At 45.4% G+C, this 12,635-nt stretch overlaps 1 long non-coding RNA gene across 1 annotated transcript in view; it reads left to right on the top strand.

The window, feature by feature from the left end:
• The window catches only part of LOC123569435 (uncharacterized), a 51,639-nt gene extending 50,153 nt beyond the window's left edge, over positions 1 to 1,486 (top strand). Inside the window, exon 4 of the long non-coding RNA XR_006693119.3 lies at positions 1,103 to 1,486. This is a non-coding gene — a long non-coding RNA (uncharacterized lncRNA). The remainder of the gene's footprint in view (positions 1 to 1,102) is intronic.
• Positions 1,487 to 12,635: the final 11,149 nt, after the last annotated feature.

The following is a 12,635-nucleotide window of genomic DNA, read 5'->3' as shown; positions in this document are numbered from 1 at the left end:
AGGCACTCACACTACCTCTCTAATGAACCAGGGAAGAGAAGGCAGAGGAAGTAGGGAGGGGCACGATGGGTGAACAGCCAACAACAGAGTGCAGACATGGCTGCTCTATCATCCCTGAGGTATGACAGAGGCAGACTGTGCCTGGTGGGACCAACATCAGCAAAAATGTAACACATGTCACTTTGTGTGCTAGGGTGTTAAGCAGGGCTGGACTAGAAGGGAATTATGCCAAGGTGTCTTTTAAATAGTTTGCCTTGTTGATAGTTTATATCTTCTTCCAGCAAAGTATGAATGTGCAGTGAGGTGTCTTACTGTGCAGATTTCAAGAGTTCAGTGGTGTCCTAAACAATAGATTTCTCAAATAGGAAACTTCAGCATTTTAAAGTGGCCAGTGGCAATAACTTTGTGGGCTGGCACTGCCCAAAGAACCAATTCTCATAAGTCACCCAGATCACACACACACACACACACACACACACACACACACACACACCAGCCCATGACTTGTTGCTGTGGGTGATTTTTAAACAACTCTTACAATAACCTCCAAGTGCTGCCAAGCTGGTGTCCTTCCTGTTGGCGTTAAATACCCCCAAAGTTACTTCCTATCATCCTCAACTTTCTTCCTATTTACTGTTAACTTCTCGATGAACAGCCTAGGGTTAAACAGAAATACAATGAATATACTTTAAATAATGGGATTTTCATGTATACGCTTCTGGGATAATGGCCCCCAATATGCCCCTGGGAACAAATTAAACTGCAAAGGTTTGCATCAGTGATTTGGATTTCCTGCTGAATTTGCTTTGAAAGAGCAAATACGTGTGGAATGAAACTGCTTTGTAGATTTTTCTCTTTGTACAAGTCCTCCCTCTGCCTTAATCACCTGGATTGACTCCGTGAAAACACAAATGGATGTAGTTCACTGAAGAGCATTTCCGAAACATGCGCCTTTTCCTGTGATGATGTATAATTAATCACCTCTGGGCAAGGCAAACAAGTCAAGGTGGCTTTTAAAGACTCCACCAGTCTTTCTTCTTCTTTTCCTGTCTTGTTCTTGTCAGAAGAATCAGCTGCTCACCTCTGATTTTCTCTGTTTCAGGTCTATTGGGACCATGTACGCTCATGAGAGGCTCCTTCAAAACGCTGTTCTCTCCCCTGAGTGCCAAAGCCAAGTCCACAGGACCGAAGACACATGGATGAAAAAACTACAATGATCTGAATCAGCACACACAAAAATCTCTGCAACTCCCAACCTCTTTCAATTTCCTTCCAGCTTCTTCCAGCTTTTCCTAGTCACCAAGCCTTTCATGCCACAACCCTTTGGTTGTCCTGCACCTACCTGGCCACGACACCTTCTGCCAGGAAACAGCCACTCTTGCACATGTGCATTGCAGTGTGGATTCTCAGGGTGCACCTGCAGGTGAAATCCTCTTTCTTACTGAGCCAAGAAAAGTTTTATTCTTCAATAAAGGAACTATAAACATTAATGAGTAGATTGGGAAGTATTAGAGGAAGGAATGATCACGGCTTCACTATGTTTACTCATAAATAACTGCCTGGCATTGGCATTCTAGACATAAGTATATTTCTATAAGTGGTGGCTGTGGATTGAATTGTGTACTCCAGGAAGATGTTGAATTTTTCTCGGCCCCTTTGCTGGGCCCGCAGCAAGAGCCACCCCACCTCTCTGGGCCCACAGCAAGAGCCACCCCACCTCTTGGGCATGATGGGATGCGTCTGGCTTGTGCTCTGGCCTGCAGCTCCCATGGCTGCCACATCTGTGTGCTCAGCCCCCATGTTCGGTGGGTCCCAAATTCTTGTCCCGTATCCAAGAAGAATGAGGTCACACTGAATATTGAAGGGTTGTGAGAGCAGAGAATTTTATTGAGTGAGGAAACAGCTCTCAGCAGAGAGGGAATGGGAAGGTTGATTTGTCTCTCAGTGTGGCTGAGTCCGGGGTTTTTATGGGCTCAGAATAGGGGAGTGCATGCTGATTGGTACGCGAGTATGCAAAGAAAGGCCAAAGCAAAAACACCACTCAAAGGTGAGCACAGCAGTGTAGAAAAACCGATTAGGAAAGGTTAGGTATATATAATATAGGTAAAGGGGAATCAGAGGAAAGTGCACCAAATAGGAAGACAAGTTCGCAATCCAGTCCATGGATTTGACTTGCAGCTTGGCTTTCAGGCTTTAAACTGTCTTTGGCTTGGAGGTGGGGTTTCACCAGGGGCACTCCCCTATCTGCCTAGCCGTTTGTCTACCTTGCGCCACTATCAAAGTGTTAACCCAAGTATCTGTGTATGTGACTGACCTTTTTTGGAAATAGGGTTTTTGCAGATGATCAAATTAAGATGAGGTCATTAGAATTTAGCCATCACAATGTATACATAAAACACTGTGTTGTAGGTTGAGCACGGTGGCTCATGACTGTCATCCCAGCACTTTGGGAGGCCAAGGTGGGCAGATCACCTGAGGTTTGGAGTTCAAGACCAGCCTGACCAATATAGAGAAACCCTAACTCTACTAAAAATACTAAATTAGCCAGGTGTGGTGGTACATGCCTGTAATCCCAGCTACTCGGGAGGCTAAGGCAGGAGAATCACCGGAGGTTGCGGTGAGCCGAGATTGTGCCATTGCACTCTAGCCTGGGCAATAAGAGCGAAACTCTGTCTCAAAAAAACAAACAAAAAAGAAAGAAAAAAAAATGTGTCGTACACTGTAAATATACATTTTTTTGTTCGTCAGTTATACCTCAATAAAAAGAAAGGAGGTCATAATTCAGTATGACAGGTGTTCTGATGAAAGGTGAAATTTGGACTCAGAGACAGACAAGTACACAAGAAGAACACCATGTGAAGACAGAAGTGGAGGCTGGGGGGATGTGTGTGCAATCCAAGGAGCACCAAAATCACTAGTGAACCACCAGGAGCTGGGAGAGAGGCATGGGCCAGTTTCCCCCTCAGAGCCTCAGAAGGAACCAACCACGCTGGCCCCTTGATCTTGGACTTTCAGCCTCCAGAACTGTGAGGCATTAAATTTCTGTTGTTCTAAGTTGCCCAGGCTGTAGCTTATAACATCCCTAATAATACAATAAATTTTTCAGAAAGGGGCAAAATATTGACCTTTGTAGAGTGGATTCGTTTTGTTAGGCCATACCAAAATATCATAGACTCGGTGGCTGAAACAACAGAAACTTATTTTCTCATAGTTCTGGCAAAGTGCAAGATCAAGATGTGGCCATATTTGGTTTCTCCTGAGACTATGAGCCTCTCTCCTTGGCTTGGGGATGGCCATCCTCTTGCTCTCTGCCCACACAGTTGAGCCCGCATGTCTGTTCCCCTAAGGACACCAGTCATATTGGATCAGGGCCTCACTACAACAGCCTCACTTAAACTTAATCACCTCTTTAAGTTTAAGTGGACCTTCTCTCCAAATACAACTACATTCTGAGGAAGTGGGTTGGTATTTCATCATATAAATTTTGGGGGGACACAAGTCAGCCCGTAGCAGAGAGGAAAGGATTGGGGCTATGGCACGTGAAGCCCCTACGTATGGAGGGTCAGGGCATTTGAGAAGAGAGGACACGGAACATCTATCTGAACAAGCGATCAGGTAATTCCCAAGGCCCAATGCTTCAGGCCTCAAACATAATGTGCACTAAGATAACATCAGGAACCCAGGTTGCCTCTCCGATTGCCGCCTCACATTACCGAGCAGCCACACACCTGGATTCTGTCAGACTTCAGGTTGTCTCCGGATCTGGCACTGCAGAGGTGGACTGGCCATGCCTGAGGCCCCAGGACAACCTGCTGTCATGGCACCAGGCTGAGAAAAGTGCTCCAAGCCCTGGACTTCCTGCTAAACAATGTTACTATGCTCGCTCCGACTGGTCAAGATTGTTACCCGGTGCACAGCGTGTCCTGTTGGGTCTGGTGCAGCTCTGTTTAATTCTCCTCGTGTAAGGGAGGCTAAAGACTCAAATGAGGGGAAAGAAGCAAGATGGGGAAAGGGAGGGAGAGCCAGAAAGTGGGGAGGGCGAGGGAAGAAGGTATTGCTCAACAAGAACCAGTCTTGCGCACACCAAGTCAGATGCTGAGGCATAGAAAGGGGTTATCTGTGCATACCTCTTCTTGACAACTTCAGAGAACAAAATTGAGCACATTATTTAAAAATTGCTAGGCTTCCTGCAATTGAGATGGATGTTCAAGGCGTGGGGGGCAGGCGGCGATCAGAGAACTGTCTGAGAATTGCTGTCCTAGGCGAACAAAATTAAACATTGGCTGGTAGGCCAGATGTGAAGGAAGCTGTGCAAACAGACCAACCTCTACCTCCCCTGCCTCCCCATCTCTCCCCTGTGTCTCTGTTTGATTTGGGGCTTATAATAGGATAATGGAATCTAAAAGCATTTTTTTTTTTCCTGGTAAGATCTAAACAGTAGCCACCATAATATATTAGGCCAGAGTACAAATGCTGTGTTAAGATAAAGGGGAAATGATGTATTTTTAAAGAGCTCTTATTTAGTTCTAACTTAAAAGCAACCGTGTAAATTTCTTTCAAGTAATGTTTCCTTAATTATTCATTTTCCTTGGCACAAGTTAAAGAGTCCAGTAATGACTTCTGTCTCTTTATATTTAGTCTATTATTGTTTGAAAAAGGCCAGAGGAAGGCCAGAGCAGTGCAAAAATGATATTTGCCTTTTTTTTTTTTTTTTTTTTTTTATTACCAACAGCCAATGTAAAGGGTAATATAATCACCGGCAGCTGAGAGACAATGACATTTTTATAGACCTTCTGGCAACGTTGCAGTGTGAAGGAGCCTGACAGGTATTTGGCTTTCCAGCTTGTTCTTTCAACTGTATTTCTCATCAGACTGACTGCTGGGTGAGCAGGCTCAAGGCAGCCCCACATTTCCCTCCACATAGCATTTTAAGAGCTTGAACAGCAGCTGTCTGTTTCAATCTGGCGATTTTATAGATGGGAACCCAGAACACATACCTGCAGGGCCCCCGTTCGTGCAGTCCCCTGGGGCCCTCGCCGTGGCCCCGTGGAACCTCCAGTTGGATTCTCATATTCCTTGCAAACTTCAAAGGCTGGAGAACATTACTGTTACATGGAGACATGCACGGTTCATTATAATTTGGAATTTTCTCTTTGATTGTGGTCTTCCTGCGAGATCATCGGAACGCTGGTTCATGCATGGGAATCCATTGTTGTTCTCTCTTTCCTAAGGAGGACTTAGCATGAGGCTGCTTTCTCTGCACCCCATGATCTGGGTAAGCTCCTGAGTATCTTCCCAGGATCTTCCTAGGCTGTGCAATTTGAGACCCAGGTGAACAGCCTTGGTGCTTAGACCTCTTCAGCCAGGATGGAAAAACAAGCATCAGATTTCTACCTTGATTGAAATGATGCAGGACGACTGAGAGAGGCATGCGTTTCCTTTTTGCTCCTTTTAGCTGTGCAAAGTAGAAGTATGTTCCCTCAAACTTCTAAGGGGATCTAACTTCTTTCTGTGGCACCTGGAGGGGGTATAGATAAAGTCTTGGCCAGATGATCATGGATGTCTTGCTTTGAACTTGTGATCACGGAACATGAAGGACTAAAAGCTAATGGGTGCAATCAGGAGGTGAAAAAATACATTAATAAACAAATAAGTTAAAATCAAGAATACAGGTTTTCATAAGGACTGCCAGTGTACTATAGATTTTTTTTTTCCCCATTTCATTCCCTATGTTTTTTTTTTTTTCTTTTTGAGACAGTCTTGCTCTCTCGCCCAGGCTGGAGTGCAGTGGCGTGATCTCGGCTCACTGCAACCTCTGCCTCCCGGGTTCAAGCAATTCTCCTGCCTCAGCCTCCCAAGTAGCTGGGATTACAGGCACCCGCCACCACGCCTGGCTAATTTTTGTATTTTTAGTGGAGACAGGGTTTCAACATACTGGCCAGGCTGGTCTCGAACTCCTGACCCCATGATCTGCCCACCTCAGCCTCCCAAAGTGCTGGTATTCCAGGCATGAGCCACCACGCCTGGCCTCCTCTGTCTTTCTTTAACTATTGGCTGGATCCTGTGGGCATTGAGGCTGTTGTGCCTTTGGTGAACGAAATCCCCTTTTGACTTTAGGTGAGGAGTGAGAAAACCGTCCTCTTTATCTTGTCCTAAGCATTCGGGAAGGATTTCCTTCCCATTCCCCTCCTACTGCAGTGATGGCTCCTCTTGAAGCTGGACGGTAAAATCAGCTGAATGGAAGCTGAGCTCCAGTGGGCGTGGCCAGTCTCTAGGTTAATCTTGGGTAGTGAAGACACCTCTGTTAGCATAGTCAGATAAGATTTCTATTTACTCTTGTCCAGGAGATTATTGAGAATTGAGTCTCCAAAGCACATACAGGACCCAGAGACTCTCAGATCAGGAAAAAGCCTACATGGCTCAAAACTAATCCCCTTAGTACAGAGATAAAAACAAACAAAAACAAAACAAAACAAAAAAACAGGCCTGGAGAGGTTAAGTGCCTTGCACAAGGAGCTGGGGGCAATTAGGAGGCAGAACCAGGAAGAACTAAGAGTCTGGTCCCTTCTCAGACCTTTCTAGATGCTTCCCAACGTCCCACCCCACCTCCTTCCTTAAGCTAAAGGGTCTGTACAGGACTTCAGTGTTATCCCCTCCCGCTCCTTGGCACTGTCTTTAATGTTTAACTTGATCTTGGAGGGGGCAAAATTTAATTATACTTTTTTTTTTTTTTTGGAGACGGAGTCTTGCTCTGTCACCCAGGCTGGAGCGCAGTGGCAGGATCTCGGCTCACTGCAAGCTCCACCTCCCGGGTTCACGCCATTCTCCTGCCTTAGCCTCCCGAGTAGCTGGGACTACAGGCGTCCGCCACCACGCCCGGCTAACTTTTTTGTATCTTCAGTAGAGATGGGGGTTTCACCGTGTTAGCCAGGATGGTCTCGAACTCCTGAACTTGTGATCTGCCCGCCTCAGCCTCCCTAAGTGCTGGGATTACAGGCGTGAGCCACGGCACCCAGCTCAAAACTAGGAGGTTCCAAAGATGCTTAATTCTTTCAACTCCAATAGCAAGTGAAACCTGGCCCAGTTTTGCTTTTAAGCTGTCAGCAAAAATATGACCAATGGAATTACTTGTTTCTGTCTTGAGACAGTTCCCAGGTGCAAAATAAGAAGTTTTTACCTGTCCAAGAGGCAGTTTGCAGTATCATCTTTGCCGATTAAAACATTTTCCCCAGCTTCCTGTGTACATGTTTAGAAAGAGGTATCTTCCTGTGTGTGAGTAAATACATCCATATAAAATTCAAGCTGTATTGTTACTGTGCAATTGGAGACACCCCAAATATTTGCTTTCTATGAATTCAGCTTTATTGATGGTATTAAGCAAAAATAAAAATAACTTCCATATGCTTCTAGAAGGAATACAGAACATGTTTATGCTGGTTAGTCTGTTTGTCTCAACCTCCATATCCATTTTCTGCCTTCCCTGCTGGCCTCTTTGCTCCGGGAGACCAACCCCTAAGGGTTATACAGTGAGGCTGTCTTATAGACTGATTTCTAGGTGCCTTCTGCCATTGGGAAATGCCCTTAGGAGATTAGAGGGCAAGAGGAGAGAGAGGTACCATCTTTCTTCTTCTTCTTTGCTGCAGTGGGCTCTGTTTCTGGTCTGTACGCCTCTGTGAACAGTGTTCCTGCTGGGCCTCCCTGACTTCCTCCTCAGCTCCAACTCTCAATGGGCTCCAGTAACACCCAGTTGCCTCAGGCTTGGGTATGGCTACCCGATAAAATATAGGACATCCAGTTAAATTTAATTTCAGTTAAGCAACTAGTAATTTTTTTAGTCTAAGTAAATATAAGTGCAATATTTGGGACATACTTGTACTAAAAAATTATTTGTTGTTTATCTGAAATTCAAATTTAACTGGTATCTGGCATTTTTATTTGCATCTGGTGACCCTAGGCCAGGGGGTTGCAATGGCCTCCCATGTTGCTAGTGTCTGGGTGCCTCACCATCCTTCACTGTTTCCCTTAAATGTGCCCACAGCCCTGTGTGTCATCCCTCACCTTAAGAGAATTACAATCTGAGTTACATGCTGTTTCCTTCTGGGGTGATGACTGACATGCTGCCAGTACATAACAGGCCAAGGGAAGCACTGGGGAAGGTGTTACATTGGGGCTACAGTTTCCAAGATACAGAAACTTCCAGGCATCCTCTGATTGAGCCTGTAAACTTTTTGGAATCAGGATGAGATTGAGGAGATGGGATTAGGCTGAGGGGGCGGGGATTAGGTTTAGTGGGGACAACTTTGGGCAGAGGGGGTGGGGATTAGGCCGAGGAGGTGAGATTAGGCTGAGGGATACTAGGTTGGGCAGAGGGGGTGGGGATTAAGCTAAGGGGCTGGGGATTAGGCTGAGGGGTGGGCATTGGGCAGAGAGATAGCGCAAGGTACAGATGTAACAGCACTCAGCTAAATTTAGAGATTGAATTGCTTCACCTCCTCCTTTGTGCCAGTCTTAGCCTTACAGCACCGCTGTACTATAAAGCAGTCATAAGAACAAAAGCTTGGTATTTTCTTTAGTCTTTCAACAAATATGTATACAACCTTGCTGCAAGCCTGGTTTTGGCTAAGACACTCTTCAGCCATCCAATCTGTTTCTACTTTTGTGTTAGTAACCTTTGATAGGTTTTCACGGACAGTCCCAGATGACTGAGTGTTGCGACCCTTTGTCCTGGGTCAGGGGGATTGCAGCCTAATGTTTCAGTGCTGTCTCCCCTCCCCCACCCAATAGGTAGTTTTAAAGCTACTAGATTCTGACAGCTTGTGTCAAGTCCCGTTTATTGCTCAGCAATCAAGAGGAAAATCCACTCTGCCAACCCCCTTGGGATTGTTCTCAGTCGGGGGTGGTAATGATTCCTCTTTAAAATGATGCTGGAAAAAGTGGGCTTTATTCCAAATGCAGAAAATTGTGTAGGTCAGCAAAACCTGAGAGAAGAGGCAAGGAACGATATACCCATGTCAGAGGGGCTCTCTGGGCCCTAACTTTTTCAACACCTTATTCTAATGTGTGTTGAGGTTTTAAGAAAATTAGTGCATCTTTTAGCCAGTAAATTCATCAAACTATGGGCCTTTCCAAGGGAGAGACTCTATTTCCAAGATGTTTGTATTCTCAGGACTCGGCACAGCGCAGGCACAATGTGTGCTCCTGAGTGAATCTAACGGCCTTATCACCAAGGAACGAGGCCATTGTGTGTATTAGTGGAGTCTCAGCTAGCTGACTCCTGCCTTGTAAGTACCAAATTTTCACTTGAACCTTATTTTTACTTTTAAATCAATTTCATTGAGGTAATTGGCATGCAATAAGACACACCTCCATTAGTATAGAGTTTGGTGAATTGACAAATATATACATCTGTGCAACCTCTTCCCAATCAATGTATAAATCATCTCTATCAACCCCAAAATTCCTTTGTGGCCCTTTGGAGTTAACTCTCTCCACTTGACCATTTTTGATGGGAATTTGTCTAAAACACAGTCCCTCCACTTCATTCCATGAGAATACCCAATGCAAGTGCCTTTACTATTGACCCTCTGAAGCCTTCACTGTGAATATTGGTTTCGGTGGTATCTTTAGAAGTGGGTGAGGGAATTAGACTATTTTGCCTCTATTAAACCTGCCCTGTTTTGCTTGGGAGCTTCTTGTTGGTTGTTGTAAAATTGTTAATCTTTTCTCTAACTCATACCTGTCACTTTTATTGTGCGTGTAGTCTTTTTAAAAATCAGTGTTCCTGCTTCTAACCCAACAGCATCCCTGACCCATTTTCTTTCTTTCTTTGTTTTTCTTTCTTTCTTTCCTTTTTTTTTGTGTGAGACAGTTTCACTCTTGTTGCCCAGGCTGGAGTGCAGTAGTGCAATCTTGGCTCACTGCAACCTCTGCCTCCCAGGTTCAAGCAATTCTCTTGCCTCAGCCTCCCGAGTATCTGGGATTACAGGTGTGCACCACCATGCCCAGCTAATTTTTTTTGTGTTTTTAGTAGAGATAGATTTTCACCATATTTGTCAGGCTGGTCTTGAACTTCTGACCTCATGATCCACCCACCTTGGCCTCCCAGAGTGCTGGGATTAGAGGTGTGAACTGCCGTACCTGGCCCCCTGACCCATTTTCTTTTTTATTTTTTTTGAGATGGAGCCTCGCTCTGTCGCCCAGGCTGGAGTGGAGTGGCGCAATCTCAGCTCACTGCAAACTCCGCCTCCTGGGTTCACGCCATTCTCCTGCCTCAGCCTCCCCAGCAGCTGGGACTACAGGCGCCCGCCACCATGCCAGGCCAATTTTTTTTTTTTTAAATTATTTTTTAGTAGAGACGGGGTTTCACCTTGTTAGCCAGGATGGTCTCGATCTCCTGACCTCGTGATCCACCCGCCTCGGCCTCCCAAAGTGCTGGGATTACAGGTGTGAGCCACTGTGCCCGGCCCCCTGACCCATTTTCTTATTTGCCTCTTCTAATCTACTATATGGGTCAAAACACCAGATAATCAATCTTATTAAGAATTTAAAAATTAAGTAGGGCACTCTTAAGAATAAATGGGTCCAGATTTAGTGCATGGACTTGGTGGCATGTCTTTGCTCAAAGGTCTTTTATCTTCATGGCTCTGGGCTTTGGTTATCTGAAGGCTGGCCATCCTTAGTGCTCAGCTTCTCTTCGGCAGAGGAAGCACAAGGCTGTCTATCTGATTGCCTCGGGATGCCATTTTCCACAGCCACCTCTCAAAGCCAAATTAGATCAATTTCACCCATGCCACAGTTAGAGTTTCCAACTGCAGAATGCAGAAGCTTTCTGTTAAATTCTAGCGGTGTTTTCTTTGAGAGTTTTAGAACAACTGTTTTATAGCAACCATTCTAGTTCAACCACCTGAGCTCTTTTATATACAGTAATTTTTGAAGTCTCCTACGGTGTCTCTTTAAGAGCCTCTCCACTTGGCAGCCTTTCTCCTTGGCTTCTTACCTAGCTCTGTCCTTCTTTGTCCTGCTCTGCAGCATCACTGAGAGCTGTTCATGTACGTGTGGACTGTGGGGTTCTTGGCCGCATTGTAATGCAGGACATCCTGCATTACATTTGGAAATGGCCAAGAGGACTTGGAAAGAAGAAAATTGATCCCTCCATTCCCAAAGGATGGGGATAAATGTGGTTGTGAATTCTTGTTCCTCGGTGAGTTTTGGATGTTCTTCTTTCATGAAGTAACATTCAACAGTGGTGTGCAGGCTGCAAAAGGCAGCTGAACTTCAGCAACTCTTCCTCAACATGTTGTAAAGGGGTTACTCTGGATCCTAACCTCTGAAGCCTGTGGGGGCCTACCTGGCCGAGGCATTCATGATGAAGGGTGACTCATTACTTCCTTGACACTGAGGCTGTGAAGAGTGAAGGTGGACGGCTGGGGAAGTCACTGTGATCATGGCATCTTGTATTGATTGTGGAGCCTGTTGCTCTACAGTGGAGGGGGATTTGTAGGTGGGTTTGAAAAGTAGAAGTCCAGAGAGTGAGGAAACGGAAAAATCAACAGAACTGGGTAAGGTGACACATATAAAATGTGAATTTAGTTTAAAAAAAATTTTTTTTTTCTCTCTGAGGCGGAGTCTTGCTCTGTCGCCCAGGCTGGAGGGCAGTGGCTTGATCTCAGCTCACTGCAAGCTCCGCCTCCTGGGTTCACGCCATTCTCCTGCCTCAGCCTCCTGAGTGGCTGGGACTACAGGTGCCCGCCACCATGCCCGGCTAATTTTTTGTATTTTTAGTAGAGACGGGGTTTCACTGTGTTAGCCAGGATGGTCTCGATCTCCTGACCTCGTGATCCACCTGCCTTGGCCTCCCAAAGTGCTGGGATTCCAGGCGTGAGCCACCGCGCCTGGCCTAAAAAAATGTTTTTTAAGTTACTTCTAACAGATAAATCGATCTTGTTTTAGATCATTTTATTTAGAAGGTAAATAATACAATTTTAGTCTGAAATGCAGGCTGAAGATGAATTGTTTCCCAACAGTTTGTGCAATTTTCATGCAAAAAATGAAAGACACAGTAACTCCTTTGTAATAGATAATTTCTAGATGGTTTCCCATTTATGGACTGAAGGTATACCCTTCCTCCTGCTCCCATGCAAACTCGTATGTTGAAATCCCAGCCCTCAATGTAATGGTATTGTGATGTGGGGCCTCTAGGAGGTGATTAGGTCATGAGAGTGGAGGCCTCATAAATGGGATTAGCGCCCTCATAAAAGAGATCTTGGAGAGATCCCTCTCTCATCCTCTTTCCACTGTACTAGGATATAAGAAGTCAGCCATCTGGAAGCAGGGAGAGAACCTTCATAGAACCTGACCATGCCTATACCTTAGACTGACCTTAGACTTCCAGCCTCCAGAACTGTAAGACTGTTTATAATCCACCCATCTGTTGTACTTTGTAACAGCAGCTTGAACTGAGACAGGTTCCATTTGCACACGGTCTGCCTGGGTCATCTATGGCTCATCCTGCTTTGCTGTTCCTCCAACATTCACCGAGACCTGACTTTATATTCTGTACGTATTTGCTGACTTATGTAGCACCTGTTTCCCTCACTAGTGTGTAACACCCATGAAAGGAGGTGTTTTATCTCTTC

Source organism: Macaca fascicularis, chromosome 16, assembly GCF_037993035.2.
Source record: "Macaca fascicularis isolate 582-1 chromosome 16, T2T-MFA8v1.1".
NCBI lineage: Eukaryota > Metazoa > Chordata > Mammalia > Primates > Cercopithecidae > Macaca > Macaca fascicularis.
This window is presented reverse-complemented; position numbering and strand designations above follow the sequence as displayed.